Source organism: Microtus pennsylvanicus, chromosome 10, assembly GCF_037038515.1.
Source record: "Microtus pennsylvanicus isolate mMicPen1 chromosome 10, mMicPen1.hap1, whole genome shotgun sequence".
Taxonomy (NCBI): domain Eukaryota; kingdom Metazoa; phylum Chordata; class Mammalia; order Rodentia; family Cricetidae; genus Microtus; species Microtus pennsylvanicus.
In genome coordinates, this window is record NC_134588.1 from 55860753 (window position 1) to 55877520 (window position 16768).

A 16768-nucleotide genomic window follows, 5' to 3' on the forward strand; every position below is an offset into this window, starting at 1 on the left:
TGATGGACCTAAGGGAACACCTAGAACCATAGCCAGAGGCCTTGATTTATCGTGACTTCACGTCTCTGGGCTTAACTCCCTGCCTCCGGGCCTACTCACACTGCACAGGCCCTCCTTGTTTGCTGGGGCTGTGCCTGCCTGGCTCTGTTTTAGCTCAGGCACAGCAGAAAGGCAGGAAAGACAATTTCGCCTTATCTTTCCTGGAGGTTTCCTTCAGTTAGCAGACATCTAACCCTTGTCCTTTGGGTGACACCTTCCTTTAGGTGAGAGCAGGTCCTGGAGCAAACAGGTCCATCAGCAGTTGAAGAGCAGAACAGTAGAACCCCCTTTCCTTTCTTCCACCCTGCGTTCTTGGTACCACCCTGCCCTGTCAGGTGAACTTTGGCTTAACTCTGTTTTTTTTCTATGGAGCTTCTTTGCCTTTGGCAGTAAATTTCCTCTCTTAATCCTCAGGACCTACGCATCATTTGGAAGCTCTAACAGCTTCAGGAAATTAATTTTCCAGAACGATAAATTTTATGGCGTTCCTCCCTAGAGATTAGGGAACACACAGTTTTCCTCGCTTCCTGATCGCCCTACTTCTTGGCACTTACCTCCACCGAGATGTCCAGAACTGCCTGCCGTTCAGCCACATTCTTTCTCATCTCCCCACAAGGGATCACGTTCCCCCGGACCCAGACTTCTACAGTGCCTCTTGGGGGATTCTACATGTTCATTTAATCTATGCAAAGTTCACTCTTCAATAGAAAGTTTCTTAGAACTTACATGTTTTGTTCCTAAAGTTGCATAGACCAAAGGCTATGCCCACACTACCTAACAGTTGCATATTTTTAGAAGGTTTTATGAGTTGGCTCAAAAGTGTAGATTATTATATTGGTGGGCAGATTTCCCATTTCCTGTCAGGCACCAATATGTCTGCTCTTTTTTTTATTAATAGTTGAATATTCAGCAGAGGATCAATTGGTACATGCTGACTTAACTTTATAATACTTGGAAAACACTCTCTTTAGTTTTTCTGTAAAGGGGATTTTATTATTACTGCACAGATGGATTAAAAATCAGGGTTTTTGTTTTTTAGGTATTATATTATGTATTTTATTGAGATATAATTGACAAATAGAATGTATATTTTAAGGCTGTGTAAAAAACCACAGTGCTGTCTTTTGCTATAAGATACGGTGTGAAATGTTACAGGCAGGCTAATCGTGTTGGTCACTTTACATGATGACCTCTGTTTGTCTATAGCTGAGAACATTCGACACCTCCTGTCTTAGCAACTTTTAAGGACATAGTATTTACTTTAACTATAGTTAACATGTTGTACATTGGATCTTCCAGACACGCTCATGCCACCTAACTGAGCCTATACTGTGAACGACATCATCCCAGGCTCCTGGCATCCACCCTTCTGCTCTCTGCTTCTGTTGGGATCCCTTCTTCAGATTCCACATACGATGAGGATTAGGAGTATTTGTCTATCTGCTCTTGGCTGACTTCACAGGTACTGTTGCTGATTCATACCGTGCTTTCTTTATGTGCTCTTTGATGGGTGTTTAGTCTGATTGCGAATCTTGGCTGTTGTCAATGAAGTAGCAATGACTATTAAAATGCATATTTTTATATGACTATAAAATGACTATAAAAAGAGATATCTCTTCAGCCTAATTATTTCAATTCCCTTTGGGTACATACCCATAAGTGAGATTGATGTGGTAGATTTTCATTTCTTGAGGAATATCTATTCTGCTTGTATAATGACTTTGTATTTCACCAGACGATGTATCAGAATTTTTTTCCTTGCACACAATTTCCTACCACTGTGATTTATTTTGTCCTTTGGAAACAGCTACTGTGACAGATATGAGGTGACATCACATTTGGTTTTTATTTGTATTTTCCTGATGATTAGTGATATTTAATACTTAATTTTTTTCTTTATTTTTGAGAATTCATACATGTTATACAGTGGATTAAGATGATGTCTACCCCCATTCCTTATGCAATACACCCACATTCTCCCATAATGCTCCCTTACAACTTCTTTTTTTTTTTTGATAACCTAATCCAGTTGTTGATGCCCAGATGTGCACGAATGTGGGGTCAATCTCCTAAAGCACAGAACATCTGTCATCTGTCGTACCCTCAATAAAGAATGATTCTCCATCCCTCAGCAACTCTCTACTTCCAATAGCACCACTATAGAGGGAAGGAGGCCTAGAGACCATCTTTACTCCTTCTATGTGGAATTTGCCTTGTTTGATCTTGTGTAGGTCTTAAAGGGGTAGTCCCAGATGCTGCGAGTTGGTGATTTTGATAGCTATGTCCAGAAGACAGCAACTCACAGCACTTACTCCTCCCCATCATCTGGCTCTAACTTTCTTTCCATTTCCTCCTCTGTGATGCTTTTTAAGCCTTGGTGGTGATGGTGGTGGTGGTGGTGGTGGCGGTGATAGTAGTGGTGGTGGTGGTGATGGTGGTGGTGGTGGTGGTGGTGGTGGTGGTGATGGTGGTGGTGGTGATGGTGGTGGCGGTGATAGTAGTGGTGGTGGTGGTGATGGTGGCGGTGGTGGTGGTGATGGTGGTGATGGTGGTGGTGGTGGTGGTGGTGGTGGTGGTGATAGTAGTGGTGATGGTGATGGTGGTGGTGGTGGTGGTGGTGGTGGTGGTGGTGGTGATGGTGGTGGTGGTGGTGGTGGTGGTGGTGATGGTGGTGGTGGTGATGGTGGTGGTGGTGGTGGTGGTGGTGGTGGTGGCGGCGGCGGCGGTGGTGATGGCGGTGGTGGTGTTGGTGGTGGTGGTGGTGGTGGTGGTGTTGGTGGTGGTGGTGGTGGTGGTGGTGATGGTGGTGGTGATGGTGGTGGTGATGGTGGTGGAAGTGATAGCAGTGGTGGTGGTGGTGATGGTGGTAGCTGGGGTGGCGGTATAGGCGGTGGAGGCAGTGGTGATGGTGGTAGTGGTGGCAGTAGTGATGTTATTGGGGGTCAGTACAGATGTCCTGTTTATATTCGACCATTCTCAGCTCTTTGACGCATCTTTCCATTGACTGTTGTTCACTGCAAACAAAACAAAACAAGAAGAAACAAGCAAACAATAATACTTCCTGAACAAGGTTGAGAGTACTCGGGTCTGTGGGTATAAACAGAACTATTTTGAAGGTTAGCATGGGACTTCTGATTATTTTCTCTGGTCATGTGCATGGTGCCTTTCAGCACAATGAACACTAGCTAGTAAGAGTTAAGTGAACGCTAGCTAGCTAGAGATAAGTGAATGCTAGCTAGTTAGAGATAAGTTAATGCTAGCTAGTTAGAGATAAGTGGATGCTAGCTAGTTAGAGATAAGTGAACGTTAGCTAGTTAGAGATAAGTGAACACTAGCCAGTTCGAGAGAGATGAGGCTTCCAGTTGAGTGCCAGCTGGGCTTCTCCATGTTCTGTGACTCAGGCATGTATGTCTTTTTTTTTGACAATTTTGTTTCATGTCTTTTATCCAGTTTTGAATTAGATTACTTGATGCTTTACTAGTGGTTGTTCAGCTTCCCTCCATAATATGGTTTATTATTGCCCTATCCTTGCATGCTTGTTGCAAACATTTTAATCTCATTCTATGGGCTGAATGTCTACTCAATTATTTCCTTTGCTATATGAAAACTTTTTGGTGACATTATACTTGTGTCTTATCTTTTTTGTATTCTGTGTTACAGAAATCACTTCAATTTGCCTAAACAAGACCTGGACACTAATAATGTCAGTATATATGCTATCACGAAATGGGAAAAAAATCTCATGGTACCTACCCCTAGACAAAGAACTACAGGCAACCAATGGCTGGTGGGAGAGGGAGAATTAGCCTCTTCTAAGGAATGGTCCCTAATTGGTTACCAAATTCAAAGTGGCCAGTCTTAAAATCATATACATGCAGGCAACAAAAATGGATTCAATAGGTTGTATTTATACATTTATGCATGTGTGTAACAATAATAATAAAAATAGGCTATCAATTTGAGTGGGAACATGGAAGGGGTTGGAGGGAGAGGACCTGGATGCAAGGAGTTGGAGGGAAGAAAGGGAAGGGAAAAGATATAACTATATTTTAATTAGAAATATATTTAAAAATCACTGCCAAGAACAATATTAGGAAGTATTTCCCTCTATTTTCTTTAAAGTAGTTTCATGTCTTGTGCTCAAGTCATCAATGCAGTTTGCACTGATTTTTTGGTATATGGTATGTGATAAGTTGTCAATTTCTTTCCTTTTTTGGATATCCAGCTTTTCCAATATCACTTGTTGAAAATGTTATTCTTTGCCCATGTGCCAAGTGTCCATGGCGTTTATATAAAAGATTAATTTGTTGTATAGATATGCACTAATTTCTGGTCCCTATGTTGTTACCAGCTCGGCAAGTTCCTTCTAAGACCATTAGTTTTTAATATTTCCAATCTGTTTCTTTGTGAGTGTGAGTCTCAGTCTCTCTTTCTTCGTTTCCCTCTCCAACCATCCCCCTCTCTTTCTCTCTGTGTGGACAGCCGTGGATGTTGTTCAGCAGGTGCTGTCCCAGATAGATCTCTATGGTCTAGAACTCTCCAAGTTATCCTGGCTGGCTGGCTAGCAACTCCCAGGAACCTCAGGGGTCTCCCTCTCGTTGCCTCTTCGAGAGCTGGGATTGCAAGCATGCGCCACCACTCCTGGCTATTCTCTATAGATTATGGTGGTCAAGCTTTACCATCTCAGCTATCAACTTAGCCCAGAACCTGCTCCTTTTTGTCTCATTAATCCTGAGAGTCGCGGTGCCTTCTGTGATTCACACCTCTGTGATATTCTGGGCTGTCATTATTATTTAGACTCTCTGATACTCTGCCAACACTTTCCCATATGATATTGTTATAATGGAATTCTCTCTTCTGACAGAATCATAATTCTGAAGCTGATACTAGGAATAGTTCAGGCAAATAGACTTAGTATCTGACATTTGGAGACATGTTGAGTCAAGTCCTTCATTTTGTATTTAGTCCTGAGTTTCTTGCTCATTGTGAATTCAGAAACAGAAATTCATGTAGGGTCACCATCTGTTCTTGATTGAGAAGTACTCGCTCAAGCAAAGGTGGCCACTTTGCTCACCAGGCTTTTAGACTATAGCACCCATGTGCCAGACCTAAAGAATTTCTTATTTCCTGTAGCTTCATCACAGAGTTTGCTGAAAAGTCAAAATACATCTTAACCTTTTCATTCTTGGGATTATAAAATAACCGAAACCACTCAACTCTCTCAAGCTTTTCAATAGCGCCAAGACTCTTGAATGTTTGGGTCCATCAGTTTGAGCTTCTCTTGCTGGCGAATGGCTGATGACACTCGAGGTGAGCCCACCTGGGACAATGGTTACAAAGGGGCAGTGGTTCTCTTTGAGACCTTCCTCAGCCCGTTCAACAGGAGGGAGAATCAAAGCAAGAGACAGATCTCAGCCTGCTCCTGAGGCCACAGGGAGCACAAAGTCTGACTTAGGAGGTAATAATGCAGCTATAAAGCAGGTCTGAAAGATACCTGGATCCCAGGCAGGCAGATACACATATACACATGAAGATGAGATATACATATGCACATGAGGATGGAGATGGGTTTATTCATGGACCAATCTGCAAACCATGTTGTTGATCTGGAACACAGTTACAAGAGAGACTGGAAAAGCAGGTTAAGCCATTTTGGGCGGCACCTCATATATGATTTGAGCAGAGAAAGGCATAGCAGAGAATGATTTTGAGCAGACGTGATGTTCCTAAAAATTCGCTTCAGACAGGAAAATGTGGGTGGGGCTACAGGTGTGGGGCCCTCCACAGCAGGAAAATGAAACTCAAGAGGCGAGAAGGAAAACTTGGTTCAGTCTGACTTAGTCAGTGCTGGTTCAGATTTCTGGGGTCTGACACCAGGCAGTTTATTGTAAGCATATTTAAACACAGGACAATTTTTGGGAAAATAAAGCAAACTTCCTGCTGTGATACAATTCCTGATGCTCAAGGGGGCATGATTACATCAGAAATCAACTCAAAGTAATGTGACTATGAAGATGGGCTCTCCAGCTTAAGGGTTTAGAATCTGGTGTGCTCTCTGACCGAGAAAGTGTAGCGGTCACCAGGCTATAAAGTTCATGTGACATCTCCCCCAAGGATGCGGTCAGTTGACTGAGAGCTAAAGATATGTGTCTAAGGTGGATGGTCTGGGGTAAACATTCTGGGGGGTTTGGGTGAGGTCAAACTCCACAGCTAGCTATGGTCACCAAGTTACCAACAACATTCACTCACAGCTTTCTGGGTGGAAAATGGGTATATATTTCCTTTATTGACCAGATACTCCTGCATGATTAACATTCCTGGTTTCTCCAAGTGTTTATCTGTGAGCACGGGGACCTGGTGCCCTCTATATACAGAATGGGCTAAGGTTCTGAAGTCTAGCTGGCCACTTAGATGATCATTCAAGAAATAATGATAGGTAGATCTCATATATACTCTATTTCTTCTTCGTTTTTAAATTCTGTGGTATAGACATGATATCTGATCTATTAATTTATATGTGCATATTGACTACTTTCTCCAATAAAACATAGCCTTAGAGTAGGAATAATTTCTACCCAATTCACTCTCAAGTCCCCTAGTCCTAGAATAGGTCCTGGTCCACAATATGAATTCAGACTATTAGTGAAAACCATGACTTCTTTGACATTTTTGTTGCAAAAAACTTTTGAACCGGAAAATATGATAATTTTGGAGTTAGGAATTAGCATAGTAGAGTCGTGTATCTGAATCTGGGAAATAAGCAAATAAAATTTGGTTATTTGATGCTGAACAGGATACAGACTGATGAGGAAGAGGTTGGGGAACACCTGGGTCTGACATTTCGAGTTCAGAGCCCTTTTCATAGTTTACACAAGCTCTAGAACAGATGACTATGGTCACCCTTCATTCTTTCTCTCAGAGGAATTTTAGTCTTTTGGTTTTGCTATCCCTAGAAACTGATCTGGGTACATCAAAATGGAAGGTGTGTAGCCACCAGAGGCGGGTCCCAGAAGGCCTCCTCCTTTGGTAATTTGGTATCTGCTGCAAAGTTTGCATCTCTACCCTTTTTAAGGCTTTGATGGGTCACACAGGATTGGCCCATCCTGGTGACCTTGAGAACACAGTAAGAGAACACAGTAAGAGCCAAAGACCCACATTCCCGAAGCCTTTGAACTGAGGCTGCATTTGTCCTGGGTTTGTCAGGGATGCTAACCAAATCTATTCCTTGCACCTCAGGACTTCTCTAATGTCTACTTCAGGATTGAGGGTTCCCTCTATGGCCTTGTCAAATCTGTCTTAGAGTCCTTGGCAGTCTAGAATGTTTCCCTCTTCTTTGCCTTTCTTTCATTTGGTATCAGACTGGCTTCTTCCTGTCTGTCAGCTCTCTCTGGCTGCCCCAGCTCATAGTTATTCTTGACAGATTTCTTCCTACTAAAGCTCTGGTCTAGTGCATCTCAGCAAACTATTCTGAAGATTACAGAAGCCAAAAGGGAAAACAGGAACTTCCAAGTGTCAGGGACCTTTGGACTCTCTGCATGCCTGTGTCACAGCTTCAGTGCAGAACTGAAACTTTTATCTACCAAATACTCCTACAATTACATAACTAACAGGAGGCTGTACACTTCATATAGTATTACAGCTTAATCCCTTTCAAAGTCACACATGGGCAAATACCCGATCAACTTACCTTTTCACATGAACTTTTGTGTTCAGGTCCTCATTCATAGGAAACCTGGTAACTCGATCTGTGAAAGGGAGTTGAGAATGCCCTTGTCCAACCATCTATAGCAGGCAGTTTGACTACTGGAGGATAACTCAGAATAAGAAGGGGTGGTTAGAATTTCCTCTATTGCTATTGTGCTAACCCAAGGGGACTATCTGTGGGGAGCCGAATGCTCAGACCACTGGTTATGTGTCCTGTGTTGCTGAGAACAGCTCACAGACTTAAAATGTCACATCTCATCAAGACTCTAGCACAATAATGTAATAAAGACAAGCTTTGCCTGATAGTCAGGCATGGAGGATTTGGCAGAGATATGTGTGAGGAGGGACAAAGGAATAGTTCAGGATAAATACATGTCACCTGGAGGTGGGCAACCTAAAAGAAGTTAATGGAAGAGCATACTCATGACTGTCTGACGTCGTCCTCCTGGTGGCCAGCTGGAGAAGTGCAGAAAGTATCTCTCAGCACAAGGCCAGTGTTTTCATGCATAAATTAAAAGTACTGTTATTGTTTTTAAAGTACATGCTGTGGTCTTCAGGGGTGTCCTTCTGACCTAGAAGCAACAGTAGCAAAACCACAATCACTCAGAGGGTAGAGGTACTCCAGAGCTGTGGGAGACACAGAGGATTTTTTTCATTTCTCATTTTAGATGTTTGAGACATCTCCAACATCTTGCTGTGAAAGACCCTTTGCAACAGTCAACATTTGTGAGAAATAAATGATGTATTTGAAAATATTAAAAACAAAGCAGAAAGGGCTTTATATTTTTTATTCATATAGATGGCAATTACTTTTATCCATAAAGCGTGTTGAGTGCTCATGGCGTCACAATACTTCTTGGAGTACGAGCATGACATTATAAGAAAGGTCAGAAGTGCCACTGTTACCCTTTAAGCAACTGCACTTAGGATCAGGCATGTTAGTATAGAATAGCAGCCCTCCCAGACTTTGCCCATGCAGCCACAGCTGTTGCCCGGCAGCCTCTACCCCAGACCGGGCCCCAGGGAGCTGTACCACCTCATTAGGACACTTCTCTTTCTTTCTGTAGAGTCTAACTCCAGCTGCTTCTCTGCCCCAGGAAATATAGACGCATTAATTAAATCTTTTTATCTCTCCCTCAGCCCTCCTTTTCTTGCTCCTTCCTGTCCTTCCTACCTATGAATCATAATTGTCTACATTTGTGGGTCGCAGTGAAGCTGGCCTGACATACTCGTGTAGTTGCGGCATGATCAAACTGATGGACACATCACTGCATGTGTGTATCTTTTGTGGTGACACACTTTGAATTTCATCTACCAGTCTACTCATCAGGGGATAACCAGTCCCATTTCACCACATCTTCTCCAAACGTTTCCCCTCTTTTTTAAACAGGTGTGAGGTGACATGTTTATTAGGCATCTTTCCTTTAGGATTAGTGTTGCTAAGATTTTTTTTTCTTAGCTTTCCACTTACATGTGATGTGCCACTCAAATGTCTTATCCTGAGAAACATCCGTGTAAGACCCCCCCCCCCTGACACACACACACACACACACACACACACTTCCTTAAACGGGTCATCTGCTTTCTCGCCACTGAGCTGTGTTCTTCACGTACTTTGGATATTAGCTCTTTATTAGGTGGACAGATTGCAGTGATTTTTTTTCCACTCTGCAGCTTGTCTTGTAACTTTAATAGTTTCCTTTACTTTGCAAAAGTTTTTAGTTTGGAACCTCAAAGCCCTTCATTTCTTTTATGAACACTTTTATTTTTTGGTCCAGAGAGATATTGCTGATTTTTACATGTTGTTTATGTATCCTGCCACTTTACTGGGTTTATCGCTTCCAGCTGGGTTTTGGTGGAGCCGGCAGGGTTTTCCATGTGTCCTCAAATCATGTGGCCCACAAATAGACATATGCTTGTTTTCCTATCCGGTTACCATACCTTTTCACTTCCTTGCCTAGTGGCTCCAGCGATGGCATCCACTAGAATGTTGGAAAGCACTGGGGTAGATATCTCTGACCCTGACCTGTGAGAAAAGGCTTATGACTCACTATGTTAATTGTGGGTTTGTCATCTGTGGTCATTATTGTGTTGAGGTGTATTCCCCACACCTAATATACTGAGGTTTTATTGAGAAAAGAAGTTGAATTTTGTCAAATGTATTTTTCTGTCTGACATGAGTGCATGGCTTTTGTCCTCCAAATTGTCAATGTGATGCATCTTATTTATTGATGTGTATATGCTCAAAAGTCCCTGTATCACAGGGATAAAACTTATTCTTTTAGTTAAATTTTTATTTTTTTCTGTATTTGTTTTGTGCATATACCTGTACACATGGCATGTGTGCTGTGGAGTGAATGTGAAGGTCAGGGAATGGCTTGGTGGTGTGGGAAAATTGTCTGTATTCTGTCAATTATGTTTTAAATAAATGCTGATTGGCCAGGCAGGAAGTATAGGCTGGAAAATCAGATAGGAAGTAGAAATGATGCAATGAGAACAGGAGAATTCTGGGAAGGAGGAAGTTGATTCCTCCCACTCCTCCCCAGACCACCGAAGAAACAGCATGTAATCTACCCAGATGAAAAAGGTACTAAGCCACATGGCTAACATATGATGGGGGAGTGTCATATATCAATCTGTTGATTTCATTGGCTAAGCAATAAAGAAACTGCTAGGCCCATTGGATAGGCCCACCCTTAGGTGGGTGGAGTAAACAGAACAGAACGCTGGGAGAAAGAGGAAGTGAGGTCAGACTCCACAGCTCTCCTCTCGGGAGCAGAAGAGAGGCCATGCTCCGCTCTCCCAGGCAGGCGCACGCAATAAAGCAAGCCGCCAGGTCAGACATGCTGAATCTTTCCCGGTAAGACCGGTGCTCACAGATTATTAGAGATGGGTTGATTGGGATATCAGAATTAGCCAGTAAGGGCCAGAGCTAAGGGCCAAGCAGTGATGAAAAGAATACAGTGTCTGTGTAATTATTTCGGGGCATAAGCTAGCCGAGCCGAGCAGGCGGCTGGGGTTTTTGGGGATGTAGCCCCGCCGCCGCTCCCCCTATTACTACAAATGGCGCCCCACGTGATGGACTAAACCCACTTAAAAAAACCTGAGAAGGCTTAAAAATAAGGGAGAGAGAGTTTAACACAGATTTTTGCTGTTTGTTGGTGGTGTGCTGTAGAGAGATTTCCTGATTCGGCAACAGCAGCAGAAAAAACGCTGTGTCATTTCAAAGCGTGGCTTCCTGGGGCTGTGCCGCCAGTGCAAACTCTGGCTTTATGTTTGTGCTCCCGCTTGGGATCGGAAGGAGAGTGGTCTGAGACCGTGACGATGACTCAGAGCTCCCCGCCTGCTCCTGGGCAAAAGGCAAAATCAGGCGTAGGCAGGCGGAAGAGCATGGCGGATTCCTGCCGCCATACAGAGACGTGTTTTCAGGCTGCACAGTGCTCTGTGTGTCAGATTTGGACGTAACTTGGATAAAAAGAATTTCTGTGCTGCATGCTCAGTCTCATAATTAAACTGCTGAGTGCCGCTCCTACCTGGTAGCCCCAGAGCTAGCACAAAATGGTACGTACTCCATTTTGAAATTTTCCTGACTCAGCTTCAGCTGCAAATCCCTGCAGCTCATTAAGAGATCCTGCCACGAAACACTTAAACGGTGGTGATGAAAAGCTGAATGCATGCTTTTCGGTTATCAGCCGTAACAGGAAAAAAGCTGTGCCGTTTAAAAATGCCGGCTTTCTGGGCCATCCTGCCAGGGAAAACTCTGACTGTTTGAGGCAGGAGGGCCGGCTACCGAGAGAGAACTTGAGTGTTGTCTGCTGTAGCTTCTGGCTGGCAGGGACCTTCTGGCTGGCAAGGTGTGGTAGCACACGCCTTAATCCCAGTGCCTAGAAGGCAGAGACAAACAGATCTCTGTGAGTTCAAGGTGTAATAGCAAACACCTTTAATCCCAGTGCCTGGGAGGCAGAGACAGGCGGATCTCTGAGAGTTCAAAGACAGCCTGGTCTACAGGGTTATTCCAGGTCAAAGATATGTGCTCAAAAAAAAAAAAAAACAAAAACTTAATCTAGGAATGTCTCAGATTAGATTCTTAAGCGCCTAGTGATTTAAAGGCGCAAATCAAAAGTGCTCCTGGATAGTAAAAAATTGCAGATTCACAATAGGACAGATTCAGACCACTAAATGAGTCACACTGTTGGATGAATGTACGTAGGCTTGGTAAAGAAAAGAAAAAGAATATAGAAAATAAAGTTAATGGTTTAAAAAGAAAAAAAGTAAAAGTAAAGTCTTTAAAGAGACAGAGTACAGATAGTTATAGATATAAATAAAAATAAGCCGCGTAAAGATAAAAAATTCACAGAGAGTCTGGATTATGTACATTGTGTTTTCTTTAAAATTTTTGACTGTGAAGGAGCTAAGTACAGAGAGACATTTCATTATATGGGCTGCCCAGTGGAACCAGAACGGATATCATGAGGGTATGATTTCAGAATTTGGATCTAAGGATATGATACTTTGGAAAAGAGATTCTTCTTTTGTTTTCACAGAGGATGAGACTCTATGGATTTCTTCTATTCCGATTTGGTATGATGGACCACGTCCTCCTGAAGGGTTGCTGTGAACATCTTCAGAAAATTGCCTTGCTCAACTGCCAACTGAGATAAACCTGGCACACAGGTTACACCCTAAAATCATTAACGACGCCCCCATTCAGCAGGAAGCAGTTTGGAGAGAAAAAACTGTGCCCATGTTCCCAAATATAGTTTATAAATGTTCTTTTACATTTAAAGGGGGATATGATATAGGTATGAATAATTTGCATTAGTATAGATTTTGCTTTATTGATAGAGATTTAAGGTCAATTTTGTTATATGTATAAGTGTTTCTGATTTTGATTAAGGTATTGTGATTGTGTAGTTCATTTAAATACGTACTGTATAATTAAGAAATATAGGTTGTTAATGGATAATCATCGATAACAGTAAAGCTTGTAGTCATGTTAGTTAGATTTTCTAGATATATAGAGATATGTTTTAGATAGACATTCTTCATGTCTTTCAAAGATTACAGAATAGGACATTTAATGTTTTAATAACTGAGGACTTTTCATGACAATGAGACACTCTGCTCCTGGCAGCACCAATCTACTTCAAGAGGAAGATGGGCATTGAAGAGGATCCTTATGGAGTTTGATAGCCATTTGGGCAAGAAACTGCTCTTGCCTGGACTATTGCATAAACTGGACACAGAGAACCCGCAGAGAGAGGACTACTGAACTTGCCTAAGGTGAGATGATCTTTCGGGGTTCCTGATTCATGAAAGAGTCTGCGAGACATTCTGCAGGACACAACAGATAGTGACTGAACTGACTTTGAATTTTCCTGCTTTATGGAAATGTCTGCTGGATACCATGGGCCTGTAGGCTGAAGATGGATGCCCCAACGGTACAGAGGAACTTTGGGTGACTGTCCAGGCAGCGAGATGTCTCTGTCATTTCTAGAGTTTTAAAAAGTTGCTTTTTTCTTGTTTGCTTATGTAGTATTGTATCTTTCTGGAGTCTTTTATTGTAACTTTTACTTGATAACTGTTTTGTTATATGTAATTTTGCTATGTTAAAGTTAAAGCCTTTCTTTTTTGTTTAAACAGAAAAAGGGGAAGTGATGGGGGAGTGTCATATATCAATCTGTTGATTTCATTGGCTAAGCAATAAAGAAACTGCTAGGCCCATTGGATAGGCCCACCCTTAGGTGGGTGGAGTAAACAGAACAGAACGCTGGGAGAAAGAGGAAGTGAGGTCAGACTCCACAGCTCTCCTCTCGGGAGCAGAAGAGAGGCCATGCTCCGCTCTCCCAGGCAGGCGCACGCAATAAAGCAAGCCGCCAGGTCAGACATGCTGAATCTTTCCCGGTAAGACCGGTGCTCACAGATTATTAGAGATGGGTTGATTGGGATATCAGAATTAGCCAGTAAGGGCCAGAGCTAAGGGCCAAGCAGTGATGAAAAGAATACAGTGTCTGTGTAATTATTTCGGGGCATAAGCTAGCCGAGCCGAGCAGGCGGCTGGGGTTTTTGGGGATGTAGCCCCGCCGCCGCTCCCCCTATTACTACAAACATAGATCAGAATAATGGGTTAATATAAGTGATAAGAGTTAATAAGGAGCCTGAGATAATGGGCCAATCAGTTTATAATCTCATGGAGTCCTCTGTGTGATTTTCTTTGAGGCTTGCTGGCTGTGGGGTATAGGGTGGGAACAAACCCCAACAAGCAGGCCCCACATGTTACAGCTTGGGATGATTGGTTCCTTCCTTCCATCACGTGGGTTCTGGGGGTTGAACGCAGGCCGACAGCCTCGGTGGTAAGCACCATTACCTACTGAGCAATCTCACTGGCCTGTAAATTCTATTCTTTTAAAAACACTTATTTATTTTCTTATTTATTGTGCATGAATGTTTTGCCTGCCAGTATGTTTGTGTACTTATATTCAGAGGCCAGAAGAAGGTGTTAGATCCTCTGAAACTGCAGTGACAGGCTATTGGGAGCTACCCTGTGGGTTCTGGGAATTCCACCCAGGTTTTTTGGAAGAGCAGATATTGCTTTTTGATGTAGGTGGGTCTTTTGTCTATGTGTTACTTTCATTGGTTAATAAAGAAACTGCCTTGGCCGTTTGAGAGGCCAGCCCTTAGGTGGGTGAAGTAGACAGAACAGAATTCTGGGAGAAAGAAAGCATAGTCAGGCAGACGCCATGAAGCTCTGGCCCAAGATGGACGTAGGTTAGAATCTTCCTGGTAAGCCACCACCTCATGGTGCTACACACATTATAGAAATGGGTTAACCAAGAGGTCTGAGTTAGCCAGTAAGAGGCTGGAGCTAATGGTCCAGGCAGTGTTTAAATGAATACAATTTGTGTGTTGTTATTTCTGGTGTAAAGCTAGCCCTGCGGGATCTGGGCGGGACAAAAAGCAGGCCTGCTCGCCTCTTCACTACAGCTTTTAATTGTTGAGCCATCTCTTTAGCCCCATAATTCTATTCTTTACACAGCAGTTACATAAACAAAATCAAAGTCCAATTTGAGTGTGACCTCAAGCTCTCGGTACTCTTGTTTCAACCTCCAAAGTGTTGGGATTAAAGGCATGTACCACTATCCCTAGATGCCTAATGCATTCTTGAATTCACTTTACTACTATTTTGATGGAGAATTTTGCATCTGTATTGATCAATGATATTGACCCTTTTTCTTCTTCTTGTAATGTCTTGTCTGGTTTTGTTGCCAGTGTACCCTTATGTAGTAATATGGGGCGGCGGCGGGGCTGCGTCCCCAAACACCCCAGCCGCCTGCCCTGCCCGGCTAGCTTATGCCCCGAAATAATTACACGGAAACTGTATTCATTTAAGCACTGCTCTGGCCCATTTCTATCTAGCCTCTTCTAGGCTAACTCTCGCTCCTGGACTAGCCCATTTCTTATCATCTGTGTAGCACCGGTCTTACCGGGAAGATTCTAGCCTAAGTCCATCCTGGGTCGGAGCTTCAGAGCGTGCATCTTCCCTGGAGCGGGCAGCATGGTGTCTCTCTGAAGGCGTCTGCTCCGGAGAGGAGAGCTGTCGAGTCTGACCTCACTTCCTCTTCCTCCCAGCGTTCTGTTCTGTTTACTCCACCCACCTAAGGGTGGGCCTATCCAATGGGCCTAGCAGTTTCTTTATTGCTTAGCCAATGAAATCAACAGATTGATATGACACTCCCACATCACTTCCCCTTTTTCTGTTTAAACAAAAAAAACGAAGGCTTTAACCTTAACATAGCAAAATTACATATAACAGTTATCAAGTAAAAGTTACATCAGAAACATTTATACATATAACAAAATTGACCGTAAATCTCTATCAATAAAGCAAAATCTATACTAATGCAAATTATTTATGTCTATATCATATCCCCCTTTAAATGTAAAAGAACGTTTTATAAACCATATTTGGGAACATGGGCGCAGTTTTTTCTCTCCAAACTGCTTCCTGCTGAATGGGGGCGTCGTTAATTAGGTCTTTCACGGTATAACCTGTGTGCTAGTTTCATCTCAGTTGGCAGTTGAGCGAAGCAATTTTCTGAAGATGTTCACAGCAACCCTTCAGGAGGACGTGGTCCATCATACCAAATCAGAATAGAAGAAATCCAAAGGGTCTGGTCCTCTGTGAAAACAAAAGAAGACTCTCTCCAAAGCATCATATCCTTAGACCCAAATTCTGAAGTCATACCCTCATGATATCCGTTCTGGTTCCACTTGGCAGCCCATATAATGAAATGTCTCTCTGTACTTAGCTCCTTCACAGTCAAAAATTTTAAAGAAAACACAATGTACATAATCCAGACTCTCTGTGAATTTTTTATCTTTACGCGGCTTATTTTTATTTATATCTATAACTATCTGTACTCTGTCTCTTTAAAGACTTTACTTTTACTTTTTTCTTTTTAAACCATTAACTTTATTCTCTATATTCTTTTTCTTCTCTCTCCCAAGCCAACGTACATTCATCCAACAGTGTGACTCATTTAGTGGTCTGAATCTGTCCTATTGTGAATCTGCAATTTTTTACTATCCAGGAGCACTTTTGATTTGCGCCTTTAAATCACTAGGCGCTTAAGAATCTAAGCTGTGACATTCCTAGGTTAACTTTTTGCTTTTTGAGCATATATCTTTGACCTGTAGACCAGGCTGTCTTTGAACTCTCAGAGATCCGCCTGTCTCTGCCTCCCAGGCATTGGGATTAAAGGCGTACACTACTACACCTTGAACTCACAGAGATCTGTTTGTCTCTGCCTTCTAGGCACTGGGATTAAAGGCGTGTGCCACCACACCTTGAAGTCACAGAGGTTTACTTTAAGAATTTTAACTTTTAGTCTGCATATATTTTTAACACACAGTAAACCATTCAGAAATTTTCATTGTCTTTGAATCTCTCTTTACTGTATATCTCTCTTTTTCTGACCACAAGAGCCTTTAATTTACCAAGCAATATCAATAGGACTAAAGGCGT